The sequence below is a fragment of the Haemaphysalis longicornis genome, unplaced genomic scaffold, assembly GCF_048455015.1.
Source record: "Haemaphysalis longicornis isolate Haplotype H1 unplaced genomic scaffold, Haemaphysalis longicornis Haplotype H1 scaffold_9, whole genome shotgun sequence".
Taxonomy (NCBI): domain Eukaryota; kingdom Metazoa; phylum Arthropoda; class Arachnida; order Ixodida; family Ixodidae; genus Haemaphysalis; species Haemaphysalis longicornis.
This window is the reverse complement of record NW_027526460.1, coordinates 168324322-168344232: the sequence shown is the minus strand read 5'-3', so window position 1 is coordinate 168344232 and position 19911 is coordinate 168324322. Positions and strand designations below refer to the sequence as shown.

At 46.1% G+C, this 19911-nt stretch overlaps 1 long non-coding RNA gene across 1 annotated transcript; it reads right to left on the bottom strand.

The window, feature by feature from the left end:
* Window positions 1-354: 354 nt before the first annotated feature.
* LOC144153825 (uncharacterized) lies at window positions 355-13879 on the bottom strand. The gene is made up of 3 exons (XR_013319387.1): window positions 13638-13879; window positions 13092-13234; window positions 355-2945 (listed from the first exon to the last, which is right to left on the bottom strand). It is a non-coding gene; the product is annotated as an uncharacterized LOC144153825 (long non-coding RNA).
* Between the last annotated feature and the right edge of the window lie 6032 nt (window positions 13880-19911).

The following is a 19911-nucleotide window of genomic DNA, read 5'->3' as shown; positions in this document are numbered from 1 at the left end:
ATAGCAGACAGGTAGGCAACGCTCTCAGTAGCAGTGCAAAGTTGTGCCACCTCTGTAAACATTTCGGTCGAGTTGTTGTCCCAGTCATGTTACGAATGGGAGCTCCTTCAATTTGTAATACTGCCATGGAGGCCTTTCCTGCCAGCTAGTGTACACAGACCGACAGATAGTTCTTCAGTGAAAATTTTCTATATGCACTTAGTGAAAAATAAAGTAGGTTTGATGGCTTGCTTTGCTGCCATATTTTCATTTTAATCTGTTATGCAGGACCTGGCGGTGAAGGTTACTCGTAGGACTGACAATTGGACAAGTAGATACAAACTATATTGAAAAGGTGCAACACAAGAAAAGGAATCGCACTTGTAAATAAATTTTATTTACACAAATGCACTGTACACGCCATTTGTGTGGTTACAATGAGGTGTACAAAACAAAACTATAGGCACCAGAAAGAATAGCAATGGCCATGAGAGGTAAACACGTACCCATTCAAAATTATATCCTGGCATGCTGCAACTGCACTTCAACAACAATACACATATAATCCATGTGGATCATGTGTATGGTCAGGTGAAGAGGATGAATGAAAGGATCTTTCCTTCTGCGCTGTTGTTTTTACTGCGCTGCGGCTAAAACCAGGCTGGCTTCATAGATAGCGACCTTCCCATGGCAGCCGGCGACAATGAGGGCCAGCGTGCTGAAAATTGCTGGGTAGGGACAGCGCACTCCATCAGGTGGTGCTAAATAGTCTCCAACCTCCCCAGCTTCATTTTGCTCACAGAGTGACTGTTGGCACGAAATGCAGTGGCTGTACCAATAACAACCGACCGTTCTGTTAGTATGTATATCACCGGTCAGCACCTAGAATACAATGGCTCGTCCAGACCTGACTCTCACCAATGGAAAAGTCAACGATTACAACTAAACCAGACGGGTACCACACTGTCTGGCTCGACTACCATTATTAATTTTTGAGCATTCCCATTCATTCAAACATTCGTAACCTTTACCGACCTTGGCTCTACATGGAGAAGCTTTCTTTTGGCGTGACGGTCATTTGCGCACGTGCGAAATTTGACAGGAAACGCTTGACTTCGTGCAAAGCATTTCCAAATTGGCCATTTAAAGCACAGAAATGCCGTCATTCTTGCGCGGGAGCATAACAATTTTCCAGCTGCAGGAGCACTAGTTGATCCAAACTTCTTCAGGGGCTGCGGCTCTTTCACATAAACTGTGCCACTCGTGTAGCACCGTCCTCAAGGTGGCTCGCCAGCCCTACAAATGGCAAAGTTGGGTATACGAGAGTTGGCTCTGGTCAGGGCCGACGATGAGAACCGTACACATAGTTATCTTTGTGATATCTTTTTGAGCCACGCCCGTATACCAAAGCGATAAGAACCAAACAAAAAGAAAATGCTTTTGCCATGCCGGTGCTGGCCTTGCTCAGCTGTATGCAACAGTAAACCATCGGGTTGACTCAAAGTGCAACGCAAGAAAATTGCACAGGATCTCATCATATTAAACAGGATGAGAGCCCGACAGCTTCTTTTTTGGCTTGGTTTGTTGTCGAGCGTTCCGCCAATGCCGCCTATAGCCTACAATCCCGACAGTGCACTCGGTGCAGCCACTCATTACAGAATCACTATCCATGCTGCTGCGGCACTGCCTCGACTGAAACAGAGGGCCAACAAAGACTGTGGGAGCAATTTATTTGAATGCACATTTATATTTGTGTTGCACGTCTTACGGAGCGTGTTGCAAGGAAATCGGAATTGACCAAGCGCCAAATGTTTCTTTTTCTGTAGCAGTATATGCAACAGTGCACACCAAGTGCTTCTTGTTTATTTCTTCCTGGTCCACGCCATGGAACAACCATCCATGGAATGCCATGGATGTGCGCACCATTCTGTGACGTGGAATGTTAGGAATGCATTAGGAAATTGTCAGCTGTTGTGGTAGCAAGTAATATTTTCGCATTTAGAAAGCGATTCCCTGAAGCACACTGTCGAGCCCACAGGTGTACTTGGCGCAGTGTCAATAAGCCTATAATAAGTGCAACAAACTGAGGAGGAGGCGAAATACCATTGACAACAGGCCGGACAAGTAGCTCACAATGCTTCAATGGGGATCACAAGCAGCACAAGCTGGTGCACTGGCATAGGAAAGAACTAAAAAAGGCCAAACAAGGAGAAAAAAAAAACATTTGGCATCGGCGAGCATGAGAGGTCACTGTATATAAAGTCGGTCGGAGCGAAACTGTTTTTCATAAACCCCCTCTCAATTTTTCTTTAAACTCATTCCTCACTCCGCCGCTGTCATTAAAACAGTTGCACGAGGTGTGCATTTCTAGAGCAGCCGTTTTTCTTATGAAGGCAAACAAAATTGCCTTCGTGCACAAAGTCTTAGACAACATTAATGCACCAACTGGTTTAATTAGCCGATAGTCTGCAACTACGGTATGCATTACAGCTCAAGTATGGCTTCCGTGCATTAACCTACAAATTTTAACTGCTGTACGGAAAAGAAAGCAAGCTTCATTAAATATATGTGCTGACAGCAATGTAAACTTAAAATTCCTTATAACAGAGCTAGAAATTCTTTCAGAGCTAAAATGATAAAATTCAGTGCTGAATGATGCAAGGCACCACTAAGTACTGTCATATGTACACGCTAAGAAAAAAGTTTAGCAGTGTCAGTAACTCTTCGTAAAACTTTTCTTTGTGCCCTTTGGCAGGGCATGAGCAACAAAATGTCACTGAATTGCTCCACAACAATCGCTTTCTTCTTGTTGCTCTGCAAGTGCCATGGCTCCAGTCCACTGCTCAAACAGATGAGACACTCTACCCCGCTGACCACGAACAGAAGTTCTTGGCTCGCTCCAGGGACACAACACCAGTGGTACCAATCTGCACCAAGTTTGTTGCTACCTGGCTTGTGGCTCCCTGCTGGCAAAAGAAAAAAAAAATGTTCAGTGAGAGTTAGACAAGGGATTGCAGGGGGAAAAAAATCAATTTCTCCTTTTAAAGGATTGCAGGGCACACTGCGATTTCATGTATGCATAAGCAAACACACATGCACTCCTTAATGGAGGCTTCATGTCAATGAGGCATGGGTGACATAACATTGCCCCTTTGGAAGGGAGGTGTGTTCTCTTCATCTTGCTAGATGGCGTGGCCAGCATGACAAGGATGACAAGACCGAGGGAAGGAATGATGATGTGGAACAGAAACAGTGGCATTCTACTAGTTCGTAACTGTTGCACATAAGAAGCTGCACTACTTCATGACTTTGTTACATTAGTGAGGTCCACATCTTCTTGTAAGCACAGTTGCGATCCCGCCCATTGTTCCCCACCCTCTCCTTAGCGGGGTGCGGCTCCTGCCCCGAGTCAGTGGCGGCTTTGACGGTGTGTAGTGATACAAGTAGTACGGATAAATTTTAGCCCAAGCTTGGTAGGTGCCCTACCTTATCGAATCGCATCTGTCATTATGTCAAAGTGTGGAGTCAATGGGCATGGAATAAAAAAGTGACGTGCAAGACAGAAAAAAAAGAGTGTAACAACGTAGACCACACAGAAAACACAGTGCAGTAGAAACAAAGGACAAGGTGAGGCCAGGGCAAGAGCTTTCGACAAATGCTTTATTGCAGGACCTGCACTTATAAAAACATCTGGCTCATAATAGGAGAGAAATAAAGGAAAACATCAAAACGAACAACGAAAGATGAGACAAAAACCACCATGCGCCGCCTACGCCAAGAAATAAATCTCTAGCTTTCATAAAGCCATAGATGGTCTATTGATGCGTTGATCACCGGACCATGCCATCTCAGTTGCTTCCACAAGTTCTTTCGTCAGTCCAGACTGGTGGTAATGCAAAGCAATCATCTCGTCGTGCAGGGGATAACACAGGTATCCCGATACGCACTTTTTACAATGGGAAGCCCGCTGGCCGTCAGTGGCAATGCTGCTTACTTTATTCTTGTACTCTTAAATGGACATTCAAATATCTGCTTGTTTGGCCAGCATAGTCGCTGCCACATGAGAGTGAAATTTTGTAGACAGCATGATGCCCACAGCGTACCAGCTTAGAGCAGACCGGTTTTTGCACACGCGTTAGGCAGGTTAACCTGCACAAGCCCAAAAGCCTGTTCGGGGCTGTGAACAAGACATTGATCCCACTAACAGCCACCTGGCTGCCCATTGTAAAATGTGTGTATCGGGAAACCTTTGTTATCCCATGTACGACCAGACAATTGTTTTGCATTACCACTGCTCTGGGCTGACGAGAAACTTGTGGAAGCAAGTGAGATAGCATGTTCTGGTGATCAGTGTGTCCGTAGACTGTCTATGGCTTTATCAAAGCCAGAGCTTGATTTCATGGTGTAGGCGGCATGTGGCGGGTTTCGTCTCGTCTTTTGTTGTTTATTTATTTTTTCTTTTCTCCTCTTATGAGCCAGATGTCTTTATATGTGCTGGCCCTGCAATAAAGCATTTGTTGAAACCTTGCACTTGTCCCGTCCTCGACTTATTGTTTTTACTGCACTATGTTTCTCGTGAGAGTATGAACCAACACGCCCAAACATTTTCCCTTCTGTTAGACCGCATCCAGGGCAAAACAAAAGTTCACAGAGCGAAAGAATGTTAAGTGAGCAAACGAGCTTTTATAGGCAATGCCCAGGGGCGTCGGGTATGCTAGGTACAGCAGTTGCTGCAAGAACCAATGGAGAGTGCAGTAACTGCACAGAGACGGCAGTAAGAGGAGGAGGCTAGGGTATATATAGTCAGGATCCAGAGAGAGAGAGAGAGAGAGAGAAAGACTTTATTTATGGCCAGCAGGGAGTGGGAGGTCGGGATGCGCAGAGCCTCCACATCCCACCCACGTTCACGACGTCTTCGGGACTAGGCCCCGCCGGCGTCGGCGTGAGCGGTGCGCGAAAGGTACTCGGGCGTTCGTCCCTTCCCCCCCCCCCCCCCCGTCTGCGACTCGCTCCGCTTCTGCCTGGCGAGAGCAGCCTCGAGCTGCTGGACGGCTAGAGTTTAGCTTACATGGCCTTATCGTCTGGTGGTAGGGCAGCGTATCGCCTTTATCACCTTCCAATAGTTTCAAGGAGAGAGGCCATGTAATTCAGCTGATATTAGTGGTCATTATCACGCTTTTAGAACTTCGCAGAGTAAAAAATGCCAAGGTCATCATGAAGTGTTGAACCCAGAATAGTGGCTCAACTAGTTGCACAAAGCAAGATAAGTAACAGTCACCAAGCAGTGCTTAGCATGCTACACATGCCCTAAGCAGTGCTTAGTGACTGTTCGAGCGCTACCACATCGATTCACATTAGGTAAACAAATTTTTCTCATCCGGCATGCATTGCATTCTGTAAGCATATATGCTGGTGCATGTATATATGTGTGCCAGCTTATGTTGTATACATATGCACTAGTGGCATAGGCAAGATACATAAACTTGTGCATAGCTTCCTAGCCAATGCATTTTGGCCCTGGCAACTACAACACCACCCGAAGGTAAGACTAGCCAGATGAAATTGTGGTGGAGGAACTCCTGACGTTTGTACTGTGGATACAGGAAAATTTTGATATAGTCAGGTACACATCACATTTTCTGATAAAATGTGGCACTCCCAGCATTCAGCCGAGCGACAGTGGGGTGCTGGTACTGGATGAATTGCATGGACATTGGAACGTAACGAAACCCTGCAGTGTATGAGTATAGCATTCCAGGTTACTCCATGTGAAGTAATACGTGATAGCTTAAGCAAAAAGCACCATATTCGTTTGGTCGTGGAAGTCAACCAATGTGTAAGCAAGGTGCTCACTGCATGTTCCGAAACATGCAAACGTCTATTGCAATCTCGTCCTGTCTATTATGTTCGGCTATTACGCACGCTTTCAGTGTTTAATGAACTTCTTATTTTCGCTACTCACGCCCATTTAACGTCCGCACCACAACCAGCTGCGCCACCGATGCAGTGAGCAATTTTTGCGAGTGTCGCCCTCGCCTTACCGCGGTCCGATAGGATCATACGTTAACACAAATTTACTCGTAAATTTTAACCCCATAAAAATCAGATTTAATCAAATTTAAATGTTTAGAGAATAATATTCGATCACTGACTGATTCGCACAATCGTTACTCGCAAGACATCCAATCGTCATCGCATCGTCACTGCAAGTTCTTGATCCGAATATCGGCACATCGTAACGGTCATTCTACGTAGTTTTTAACGAAATCGATGCCACAAGGCAAGTTACACTGACTGCAAATCATGCCTGAACATCCAAGGAGTACTATAAAAACAACGGCGCAACCGCAAACAGTAGGGCTCTTTGATTTCCAGTCTCGGACTCACCGCGGACTCCCCGAGAAGCAGTCCGGCATTCGATTTTCCCATGTATCCCTATGACTTCGGGGAATCCTCGGACTACCCGCGGACTACCCACGGTGAGTCTGAGACTGTAAATCGAAGAGCCCCAATGAAGCAACCAAATTACAGCCACGGGACGTGCGACAACGCCGGTAAGCAGTTCGGCCTCTTCCACTGGCTAATATTAGTGCTTTACACAGGTTAACTGTACAGAACCGCTAGGCTCCGAAGCTTTTCCGGCTTCGGGTGCATCACGTAAGCTCAAAAACAGCGTAATATAGACCGTAACTAATGAATAAGCGGTATTTGAGTTCGATAACTCAATTGCCGTAAGCATACATGGGCGCCGCCATCTTGAATGTTTGTTTACATCAATGTTACCAGACCAGCATCGACATTTCGCTAAATTTAGCGGCCACTTACAATATTGCGATCTGAGTACTTGTTAAGCTTCAAAAGAAAGCAAATATGAAATGGTAATAGAGAAAGCCAAAATAGCATGGTATTAATCCACAAAAACGCGAAATCCGCTGTAGCAAATCATGGTGCACTTGTAGCAATTGTAGAATGTGCCTGTAGCAGTTGCTTCAGCATGGTAGATTGGCGGCAAATTTTAAATGCATACAAGCAGATTTGTATACAGTGTTCGACCTAATATCTTGTTAAGTATCGGTGACAACATATTGTTATTTAGGTACGCTGTCTTTCGGTTGGTAAGCGCGCTTTTTTTCCGTCATGCCGCTGCTGCTGACTGTGTGGCTTGCTGCTAGTTTTCTTTCAAGAAAGCCAGCCATTGGTAACAGACACGTTTTCACTGTCTTTTTCATGTGGTGCAAGCTATGTTCCATCAGGTGTATGTGACACCTGAGGTAAGCTTCCACAAATTTCTGCATTCTCCAAACGGGTGAAATAGAACAAGCTATGAATCTGCCAAAAAGAAAAAAAAAAAAACAAGAAAAGCGGCGAGCAACCAAGAATAGCTTGTTTTTTTTTTTCTGGTTCAGAAACAGCGATTTCTTGTGTATGGTTGGAGCATTGTTGGAAAAATACATTGGCACATTGGAGTCCAGCCTGATGATACCTTTGCCCTCTGTGCCCATAAAGCTGAAGTATCATTCGAAAACTCGGAATGCAAAATAAATGTGCTGAATACTGTCGGCAGACCAAGTGTGTTTTGTTCTTCAATTGCAGTGAGCTGTTGTTTACGGTGTGTGATTTTGAGATTATTGGTAGCAGCACATCTGCATTGGGTGCGGTAAAAGTAAACATGACACAAAACTAGGATACTGCAAACTTTTCTGAATACTGCGCTAGGAATAATCATCAAAGAAAAAAAGACGGCTCAAGAATACGATACTCCCTAATGCAAAATTGGAGCGCAGTGCAAACTGCAGTCTTCTTGGCGACAGCGTGTAGCTGCTGTGTCTCAGGAAGTGATCGTGTCATCAGTGAACACACGACGCAGACGCTACTCTGGCATTTTCTCACAGCGCCTCGGTGCCACTGAGCATGTCTCGCGTGGCCTCTGCGTACTGCCCTCCCTTTCACACTTTCATTTTACTTTCCTCCTCCGCCTTCCTGCTTGCTCTATCTCATTTACCTATCTCCAGCGCCCTTTTCTTTGTTCGGTTACAACAAAGTCGACGGCCACACGAAACCACAGGAATCAAGCGGGCACTTAAAGCCAACTGCATTCAAAATTTCGATCTCTTGAAAACACCATTTCCGTATAGTCTGCTGAAAAAGAAAGCAAGATGCAAAATACAACAGCTGAAATAAGCGTGTGGACGCCGCAAGCGGTTAGCAAAAACCGGCGATTTTGAAACCGAAATCGAGGAGAGCGCGGCCATTAAAATGACATTGCAGCCATCCAGCGAGCGGCCGGACGGCGTGCGGGGCAGCAAACGGGTGAAGTGTTCGCAGCAGAGCTTGACCGGTTCTCTAGCTGCATGGCTGGCCAGAGGAAGAAGCCACCGTCAGCTGGAGCGTCACAGGCGTGTCATGGCTGTTTACGCAATTTGCCGGCAGGTGCAGCGTGGTCTGCGGTGGAGCTTTTGTAAACGCTTCTGACTGATTAAGGAGGCAGTTCACGGGGCTACCACTCGTGTCCCAGATGATGTGGGGGTACTTACTAGACATTAAAATAAATTTGGTCGAGGTGAAATTTGAGTGCAGTTGGCCTCTTAAGAGGTGCGCTCTAAAAAAGAAATGGCAAGCAGATTGCCTTAGCAAGCTGCGTTGCAAAGAAATTATTTCTGTAGCTGAACAGTTCTGAAATTTGGTTGGTTCTGAAGTTTGTTCAATCTACCCAGTCAGGAAGAGTATGATATACAGCTGTATAACTCCGGCCCTTTTTCATTTTTGAAAAGTGTTTTTCCCTGTTTTTCCTCACATTTCTTTTTTGCTGCTGAAGCAGCGCTGGGAGCATGAGCATGCAAGACAGCATGTAAAAAGTGGTATGGTCACGACACCTTTCACTTGCATTACAAATTTCCTGATCCAGTTTACTCGAAGTAGTAGAATAATTAAGTGAAGCATCAGTTTTACAGTTAAAAAATGGGTAAAAGAAGTAAGTCCACCATGGGTATAAACATTTTAAAAAATGAGATGTCTATTTATATGTTGTATTAGCTGGCGCAGAATCTAGCAGTACACCCGATGTCGAACCACATTCCATACCGAGACACGGTGCTAGTAACTCCAATACCTTCGACAAACATCACGTAAACTGATAGGTTCGCCTGGTGCACTGTTGAGGCACGAGTCATGAGGTTCCCCGACAGCTCCGATGGAAACCACGCAATCTGATGGCTTCAGCTGGGAGGCTATGGAGCCCTGCAGTGTTGTGGAGCCACCAAGGACTTGCTTTCGTTTTGTATGTTATTTCTCCTTGTAAGCCATGCTCCATGTGTACCCAGGGAATATAGTGGCTCTTCACTGCTTATAACACTAAATATTTATCCTCATGGAGCAGATAAGGTTTGCAGCTCATTAATACAGAAATAAAAGTTGGCTCTGCCACATGACATGCAAAATTCCAAGCTTCACTGCATGGCATTTTCTTGAGTGTTAGCTTTTTTGGCACGACGCCGAAGCCATGCAAGAAAGCCTACCACAAAAGCCTTGCACAAGAGTGGAACTCTGGCAGCCAATGTTGGCTGAGGTGCAACGCTACCTGGGCAAAATTTATAAACTGGAAAGAAGTTTCCCATCAATATGGTGGTATGAGTGAGAAATCAAGGTTTTATACTTGCTGGAAATGCTTGCATTAAAGTAAAGGTCATACCAACCACTAACGTACCTAACCTCTTTTCAATGCTTGGAGCAAGCCATTCAAATGCAGTTGACTCTTGATCATCACCTAATTGGAATTTTCAGGTAATTGGAAGCAATGCTCTGGTCCCACCAATGTTACATTCAATGCAGTAGAAGAAATTGCTTGGTAATTTAAAGCTGAAACCCAATTTTTCTATTAATTGAAAGTTATTTCGAATAAAAAGCATCAAGGTGAACATCACATCTTCATAAAATTGGAAATTTTAAAGCGTCAAAACACCGCCGTGTCCTGCAATGTTGGCACCATCACAACCGAGGCAGCGCATAGCTGATAAAGCAGCCGGTCACTTGAGACTTGTGCCAGTGTAAGCATCTCTCTTTTGAGGCCCTCAACTTTCTTTGTTGCGCACAGCTCCGTGCAACAGTTTGCGTGGTGAAAGCTTCAGGCTTCGATTTTCACCACAAATCTGAACTATCACGGCAAGCTGTGTCACATTCGAATAGGCAACAAAACAAAACCAAGAAGAGAAGATTGTTGCGGACCAATGGCAATGCGCTATTGTGCCTTGTGTTTTTTTGTTGCGGACTTTGTACTAATGGTAGCCAACTGTATAATTTCTCTGGTCACAACATGTTGAGGAAACCGCATTTTCCACGGCAGGGTGTGCCAAATTTCATTCTGCTGCCTTGCCATACTGTCTGAATCTTTTAAGGGGCAACCACATGCAGCGACAGCGAGAAGCAACGTGAAAACTGTAACTCAATGGGTACACCAGACAGCACGAGTGACAGCAACAAGTGAAAAAAATGATCAAACTGCCGCCAATGCCCTCCGGCGTCGTCGTTTGTCGCTGCTGCTCACTTGTGGGCTGCTTCTGTACAGCAAAAAGCAAGCGGCGGCGTCAGCCCGTCGCCTTCTGCTGTCGACTCCCTTAGCAACCTGATTATAAACATTTTCGCTTGTCGCCGTCATCCACACTACCAGTTTGCTGTACCCATTGGGTTACGTTTTGCTGTCGCTGCATGTGGTTGCCATTTACTTGCCATTTTTTGTACCATTTTTCTAGCGATACATAAATATTCTAATGCCTCAGGTCCTGATGACTGCCTAAGTTATCTTTTTTGTCACTTTGTTTTAAAAACACTATAAACAATGAAAAAGATATCTGTATTCGAATATATTTGATTCATTCAAGCCAGTCAGTTTTTGCTATTTGTATTTTATGCACAGTTCGAAATTTCCTTTTTGCACATCTCTAGTTAATATGTTATGCAAGATTAAATGAATGAACAAGCTGACCAATTGTTCAAACTTTCTAGGGAATGTGAGAGCAGTTGAAAAAACGAATGTACACAGAGAACGAAATCTCACTGGTAATAATCGTGTGTAGAAACCAGGGTCGGAGCAAAAAAAGAAATGCCAAAAGCAGATATCTAAGGCACAGTAAATGCCCACAACGAAGTAACTTATGATGTTTCCATGTGAAGGAAGAGAAAGAGCAGGCTCAGAGGAGGTTGGCACTGGACAACTTCTGAGCCTGCTCTTTCTCCTCCTTCACATGGAAGCATCACAAGTTTCTCCGTTGTGGGCATCAATTTCCTGACTACCCGTGATTTTGTACCCCTTCTCTCTCTTCTACCGTCTTATCTTTTCTTCATATCCTGCATGGCCAAAATATGAAGTAAAAAAAAAAGAGGTCAGCAGAGGGTGGTACATGAAAATTCTAGTTGAAGGCTGTAGGATAAAGCGAACAGCAATAGGGATCCAGTTATTGCCAATTTAACCTCTCGTCACGGCAAACAAAAAGTCAGAAAAATCAGATGGTGAATGGCTTCAGCACATTAAGTTTCAGACGTCGTTATACACTGGCACAATAGAGCGGACGGCAGCGCCACTGACGTGTCTGAATGATTGGATAATCTAAAAAATCAGTCTGTGACTGTGTACAGGTGCCGTCATAAGTAATTGGAGCACAGGAGCTGTGGCCGAACTGTATCGGAGCGCCATGTAGCTGCACCGGCGGTAAATGAAAGGACAAAAACACGCATGCGCGCCTGTCGACGGCGATGGCCCATCTCTACCCCTCAAACCCCTTTTTAAATTTGGCTTCGAGCATTGCTCGCAGCACAGTGCCGCTCTCGGCGACGGCGCTGATAGCAGAGACGATTCTGGCAGCGTCTCTGGCGCACTTCCAGCTGCCGGAGAAGCGGCGCGCTGTCACGGGAATTTGTAGTGAGTTTTTCGTTCAAATATTTTTACGCGTGTATGCTATCAGCGCCATTGCCGAGACCAGTATGCTGCGAACAATGCTTGAAGCCAGGTTAAAAAAAGTGGTTTTAGAAGTACAGATGGGCTATCGCCGTCGGCAGGCGCGCATGCGTGTTCTCGTGCTTTCATCTACCGCCGGTGCAGCTACACGGCGCTCCGCTACAATTCGGCCGCAGCTCCCGTGCTCCACTTATGACGGCACCTGTACGTAAAGATCGAAGTCAAACATTGCTTTCAGGATTAATGTTTCATCAAAGAACTTGGCATGACCTACTCGTTCGAAAGCACCTTTGTCGCATGAAAGCTTGCTCACACCTATGACAATGCCACCAAGGAACGAGAGACCTGAAGAAGACACCACTCGGTGGAGGGGTGTGAGAGAAGAAAACCCAGGGGCAACAAATGGATCTGGACAAAGCAAGATAGCAGCAATCGGAAATGCAGCAGGCAGGCCTTAGTTCTTGTTCTACAGTGTACACAAATAGGCTCAGGACGATGACTATAGCATGAGCAATGCGAGAAAAATTCTCGTCTAGTGATGTGAGACCGGCCAAGAAGTGCCCCGTGTTAGCGAAAAGTAGCGATTGCTACCTATTCTTTGATTACCTACACGACTCCTGGAATTTGAAACCACACTTGTATTGCTTGAGAAAATTTCTGCTGAAGTGCAATTACATTAGTAAATTGCCATCTTTAGCAATTCAATAACATATAAAACGACCATGCTCAGCAACCCTTGTAGTGCGATTATAGCAATTGAAAAAGAGAAGCAGCTGCATTACGTACACTTAACACCAACTGTCGGGAATCAAACGTGAGCGTGTTAAGTGGGCCCACCACATGCTACACAGTATTTGTTCATTGAAAGCATCAAGTATCTCTATTGCACTTTCCCTCCAACAGAATAAGTCATGACATGCATTCCGTGAAATAAATTCCATCTTCCAACTCCTGCATACAAACGCTGAAAATTCTCCATTCTGTTTTAAAAAAAAATTAGAACAGAAATTGTGAGGACAGGTGCAAATGTATCGACACACACACACACACACACACACGCACGCACGCACGCCACATATATATGTGGCTCCTCAACAGAAATATACTTGCACTGCACTGTCTACGAAAAACAGGATCGGGAGCGCAGATTCGGCGAAACACTTACATCCGCAATGAGAACAGTGGCACCCTGTATGCCAAGGCATGGACAAGCAGTATCTTGAGGTATGTCTGGCTCTTAGAAACGGAGCAGGTCACCGATCAGCGACTCGTACACATGCTGGGACTGTGGTGGAAATTTATCAGCCCCTGTAACGAAAGCGCAGTGAGCGGCGTCTTGATGACACATGATACGAAATAAATATCTCCGAAACATTGCTTGCTTTACATTTGTGCGTGCAATCTAAAACCCCTGTTCTGCTTACTACGGCTGTTAACGTAGTAAGCCCCCATGTAATAACTGTCACTAGTGGCAAGCATAGTGACACCACAGAAGATTCTAGCCAACAGTTACGCATATGAGCCTGTAAGTTAAAAAAGAAAAACATTACGACACTAGCGTGTGTTTAGGGTGTGCTTTCGCAAGAAATGGCACGTAGCTTATCCACTTTGAAATTAGTCTACACTTCTACCACGAACACTAAAGGCAACATCACCTTGTGTGTTTTCTTCTCCGTATGAAAAGGGCGATGTGACAAGTCTAAACACTTACCTCCTCACGACCTTGTTGCTACCACCGACGTTGACGGCCACGAAACCGAGCTAGCGAAGTCTCCGACTTTGCGCCGTCGAAGCTGAGGCGCAGACTGACGTGAGGCTCGGTAGGACTCTAGGAACTTCAGTTGGAGTAAAAGCTGCGATTCCAAACCACGAAGGCGCACAGGCCGTCCGGCCGCTAAGTCGAAACGGTGCCGGAGAAGCAGGGAGAAGCACGGCCCGCGCGGACGGACAAGCAAGAAACCAAGAAATGCGCAAAACAATGTTGTCAGCACGGCCAAAGGCCCTCGATTTTTCAGACCAAAGTTGGAGACATTTTGAGGCAAAAACGACAGCGTTGCCAGCATAGTTTGGTGCGTTTAGGCCGATTTGGCGGCGGTCGCGGGCGGGTTTTAGTCGGATGTGGTTTTTCGCACTTGATCTCACCCCCACTGCTCTCTGCGCATGCGCCGCGTTGCTATGGCAATGGAGGCGCGTCGCCTGCGTCGTCTGCTTCCTCTCCGCCGCGGCTGGCTAGAATGAACCGCGGCGCCGAACTCAAACGGGAGCGCGCGGCACGCCGCTCGTCGATGCGCGACGTAGGCAACGAGAAGCGTGTAGTCGCGTATGCGATCACGATGGAAACAAAAACAAAAGCAAAACAAAGAAAGAAAAGAAGAAGATTCAAACGCGGAGATCGAGGCATTTGGGCACATTTTTCTCAGCCTAGCAATGAACAGCTGATCTCACTATCTCAGTGCTTTCGTCAACTGCAATAGAAAATGCTTCAAACTCGTGGCATCGGTTGATTAATCCTTTTTCAACGTCTCCACTGATCTCGTTAATTCTCTGGGCGACTGTGTTTGGAGAGAGGCTTATTTTCTCGAATGTCTTTTTCATGCTGGGACAGGTAGCATCAGCGACTCCGAGCAGGCACTGCTTCACGAACAGACCTTCAGTGAAGGGCTTGGATGATTTTGCGATAAGCTCAGAAATGACGAAGCTTGCCCTTACCGTTTCGTCGCTTGCTTTGGCAGCAAGCTTTTTGAACAGGTTTTGCTGCTTTCCCAACGCCACCTTCAGTTGAGTCACGGTGTGCTCGCGAACGTTGCCAGTAAGAGCACCATACTTCTCGTGATGGCAAGACATGAAGTGGCGTCGAACATTGTACTCCTTCGGTACAGCCACAGTCTGGTGGCAGACTAAGCACAACACCTTGTCTCTTGATTCCGTGAAGAAATAAGAAAGTTCCCATCGCTCCTGAAAGCACCTCATCTCGTCTTCCAAATTGCGTTTTGCAGACTGCTTGGACAACGACATTGTGGCTCGATAGACTTCCACAGCAGAAAGCTTCGCTGTTTGCAGACGGCCCAAAAAAAAAAGTCAAAAAGACACCTGTCACATTTACGGAGGTGACAGGCACGTAGGAGCACAATTATATAGTGCGCTCTATCATGATTGACTTGGGGCGCCGCTACCATCCACAGTGCTGTCAACAGCTTGCGAGTCGGAGGATAGGCGCTTGGTTTGGCGTCTCAATTTAGCGCACGCGAACAGATATGTGGCGTTTGATGTCTGGAAGTGCACAGTTTTGAAGGGCAATGTGCAGTCTTTTCCTCAGCAGCGAGATGCCACTCTCTCCCAGGCCATAAATAACGCTGCGACACGCCCCTAAACGCACGTGGGTGCATTTTAGAGCCCAAACTAGACGTGCGGCTGCGTCCTTTTCGCTACAGCTGCAGCGCAGTAAAAGTATTTGACACAAAGACGAACAGGAAAGCAAATATCCACAAACACCATACAACACCCGGAAACCTTCGCGCTTTCGCGGGAGCCTGGAAAACTCCGGACAAGCCGCCATCTCCTCATTGGTGACGTGCCGCCCCGTTCGCAGGGTCATAAAACGCTGCGGGCAGTTTCTCCGCGGCCTGTGCTCGCCCAGCCCTGTGCGCACTGTAGAGTGCTCGATCCACAAGTCGCAGTTGCTTGTGACCATTGTGCACCCGACTTAACGACGCCCGAATCGAGGGGCCTCCGGAAAAGAGGGGTGTCCGCTCTGGTAACGCGAAGCCGTGAAAGACAATATCCACGCGTTTTCGAGCAGTCTCTGGCCACTTGCGTCCTTGGCTACACAAGCAGGGCGCGCACTCACGCATTCGCTTAAAAAACATAAATAAATGAACCAAGACACTCATGAGGGGGCCGCTGGCCGCAATAAAAGGGTCCGCGGGCCGCGTGTTTGAGACCCCTGATCTACGCTCTCATTCTGGTTTAGTACACTCTGTTCTGGTTTAGCAATTTCGAGTCAGGAGCAGTTTCCTATTTTGATATGTTTTCCTACACTGTGTACACCATACGTGTATATTCAACAAAACTGGTGTTAATTATTGCATGTAATAAATATGTCCTGTGCTTTGTTTTTTTTTAAATAAATGAATGATTCATGGATCCTGTGCTATAACCAGTCTCCCTTTGTCATTGAAGAATGGCATAATCCATATCAAACGATCAGGGCCCGAACAAAAGAAATGTTTAAGACGGCCTGCCGTTTTCTACGCAATGACGGCACGTGTATTATATTTTTATTATTGCGTAATTTTTGGCAACTTTAAATGCACGATGTAAACACGCCTTGCGCTGTGCATGAAGGCGTCTGCTTGAGAGCGTTCGCGTTACTTGCTGCTGAATTCTGCTTTGTGGGGTCTATGAAAGAGCCGAAAAACAACCACGGGATGAAGCTTCTTTCATTACGTGGTTCACCTTTCCCGGCCTAATGAAAACAAAACAAAAAAAAACACTGCGCGCGCGGAAGGCTTTCAACCCTGCAGTTTTCATTCGGGTCTTTAATAAATAGTTAGTAATAAATATATTATTTATTTTTATTTATTTGTTTGTTTATTTGATTCTTTATTTGTTTATTTGATTGTTTATTTGTTTGTTTGTGCATTTGTTAGTTTGTTTGTAAAGCAGGCCTCTATTTAGGCCCAGCACAGGAGGGTCAATATAACAAATTCGTGGACGACAACAAAAAGACTGAGCAACACGTACGAGACTAGCATCGTCCCCGACAAAGCAGGAAGCACATCAAATACACAGCTTACAAAAGTTGATAATTTGCGTAAACAGTTCTGGAACAGCCGCTACAAGGATGGGATGCACAGCCAAGGGCGCCGATTTTATCAAGTGACCATCGCAATGACAGCCCATGCTAGCGCCGATTAGCTTAGTCACAACCAGCGCATTTCGAAATACGACACGAATCGTGAGGTCAGCTGTTCATCGTTAGGCTGAGCAAAATGTGCCCAATGCCTAGATTTCCGCGTTCGAATCTTCTTCTTTTCTTTCTTTCTTTTTTTTTTTGCTTTTGTTTTTGTTTTCATCGCGATCGCATACGCGGCTACACCAAGGTAAATATAACTGGTAGCGAAGCTTCCATAGAAGCCCATACGTTCAGAAAATGGCGGCTCTTAAGCTGCTCATGGGGCTTAGCGCCATCTGTGTGAGGAGGGAACACTTCCGGCGGAACAAAAAATAAACAGGATGTGACGCAAGATCCGGTCAGAAAGTGACGTCATTCTGGTGGCATTAGCGGGAAAATTTGACTTCAAAATAGCCTTAGCAGGACCCTGATCGCTGAGCGCTCATGTCATTGCCATCTGACGCAAGTTGGCGAGCCCTTGGCGTGTGTGCTTCAAGTCAACGCCAGCTTATACTTGTGACTAGAGAAACGCACTTTAGCATACTGTCGTATGATTCGCCTCGGTGTTTATAAAAGCATCTTGCATCTTCTCTGAACCTTTATTCTGTATTCATGCCTTCCACTGCTGTATAAAAGCAATCAGTTGTTTATCTTGATTGCAGCGGGTGGCAAACGTACTCCCCTCCCCCCCCCCCCCGACCGGAATTTTTTTTCTGCCTTGGGATACAGAGCCTAAAACGACACTTGACCACTCTCCCCGGCCCCCTTTTTTTATAAAAAACGTGCCCACTCCTTACCCCGATACCAATTTCTACCAACGCCACTGCTAAGTTTAATTGCGTGGCACATACGCAGGTAGGCGTGCGTGCCTTAAGTATAGATCACGGTTATATAACGCTTGCTCAGTTTGTGTACTTCTGTTCTAAGAGAAGAAATAACACATAGTCATGCTATAATCAAGACATTTGAATTTTATTCCAGGATGAACATAAAACAAATTTACCACACTGCACAAAATGAGCACGTATACAATAAGTACAAAATGTTCGTGGGCACTACATGCATTACGATTTTCCTTACGCGCCGAAAAATTGACTTTACCAGTAACACATAGCATTATGAGCAATGAAAGCGTCAACAGCAGAACTACTTCGAAACAAGAGAAAAGAACTAGGCACTGCATCTTGACGTAGGAAACCGGGCCGCAGGAATGCCGATTCACGAAAGTGCAGCGAGCACACTGCAGCTGTCCCGGCGTCTTATCAAGTAGACAAGGGTTTCTACAGAAGTTCACTCAGCATTCACGCCTGCAATTTCCTGGTTGCATTATTAGGCAAGTGTCGCAACAGATAAGTAAAAAGAGGGAAAATGGATCAATGCAAACGAAAGCGACGGCAGTATGTAAAAGCACATAGCAGGAGAGATCTGGCAGCAGCGCAGCACGGAGCAGCACAACACAGTACTGCGATGGAAATAGTGCTTGTGCATACAAGTGCGGGAAGCAACGAGCACTACAAGCGTTGTAATGCAATAGAGAAGACACTGAGATAGACAATTAAAGCGACTCGTTTAAATTGGAGTGGTACTACGGCGAGAAGTCCTAGAGTAATTGACACAACTTGCTCTGAGCCAGCCTGAGGTGAAATCAAGAGATAACTGTAACATAACAAAGCTTTAGACCCATTTTTTTTCGAAGCACCACCACGTCCCCTTACACAACCCCCGTGCACATATTAACAGTACAATAGTTTCGCGTTACCTGTGGAAATGAGAGGAAAATGGTGCAGTAAAACGCCAGGCGTACGGGAGTTGCTGTTGCAACCTTTACAGCACATCGTTTCCGTAGGTACCGAGGAAAGCGCTCCGCTTCAACCGTTGGCAGCATCGTCGTGCCTGCCGGGCACGGTACTACACGTGTTCACCGACGATACAACGCACCTCGCAACTCCACGCACAGCAAAAATTAAGTGCACATCAAATTAACAAGGAAAAAGGAATGCAATTGGCGCACCACCAAAACACGCGAGGGGCGTTTCCTAGCAGACGAACTTTAGGAGCGCCTTTCCGATCACTACAAGGACTGCACCACAAAGCAATGACATGTGCCATTCTTCAGAGGGCGCTACAAAAAAGGTTTTTGAGAATGAACGGCATTTTTATAAATTATTTATACACTGTGCCTAAATAAATGTGATTCAGAAATAAATATAGTTCGTAAAATATAATTGTTGTTTTATTGTTGAACAAAACTTGGTTTTTTGTTTCTAGTGTTTGTTCCCTCCTCACCTAGTCGCGCTTCAATCGCCACTCCCATAAGCCCCCATGCTGATGTCGCTGTCAATAGGTTCTGAACCGCTTTTTGCCCGAACCTTCGCTACCATTTATATTTACCTTGGCTACACGCTTCTCGTTGCCGACGGCGCGCATCGACGACCGGCGTGCCGCGCGCTCCCGTTTGACTTCGGCGCCGCGGCGCGCAGCCGCGGCGGAGAACCTGCCCTTCAGGAGAGGAATTAACCAACCTCTTGGGCGGGTGAGGAGCATCGCTAGGCGGATGTGACGTCACGTTTGCTCGCAGCGTTCCCGCGCGGTATGTTTACATTTTTCCGAGTGCTGCCTACACGGCGTACGTGCCGTAGCGATCCAAGTAGTCGCGTTCGACTTGCGATCAACGCAAGAATTCATAAACTGGCGATGGTTGTCGCCCTGTCAGTCGTCGTTCAACAGCTCCAGCGTCTTCTGGCACAACAGCTTTGCAGTTATCTGTTACCATCGGCCGGTTACCAGTTACCATCGGCCGACCAGGTGAGTGTTTTTTGGCGGGTTTGCAATCAGTTCGCATATCTCCTACTGCAAAGCGTGCTTTCTGCTTGCGGCAGTTATATTAGCGACGTTTACGAAATTGTTAACGGCGCGTTCTCACCGTCTTGCATTATTGTTGCTGTTTATGCTGCTCTGTTCGCGTCTGTCGGCGATCGCAAGCTGTTGGCGGTTTGTTGCACGGCGCGGAAACCCGTCTCGCCCGTGGCGCTTCTTTGTCTCTTCTTCAATGTGGCGTCATTAGCATCGCTTGTTATCCTTGTGCTAACCT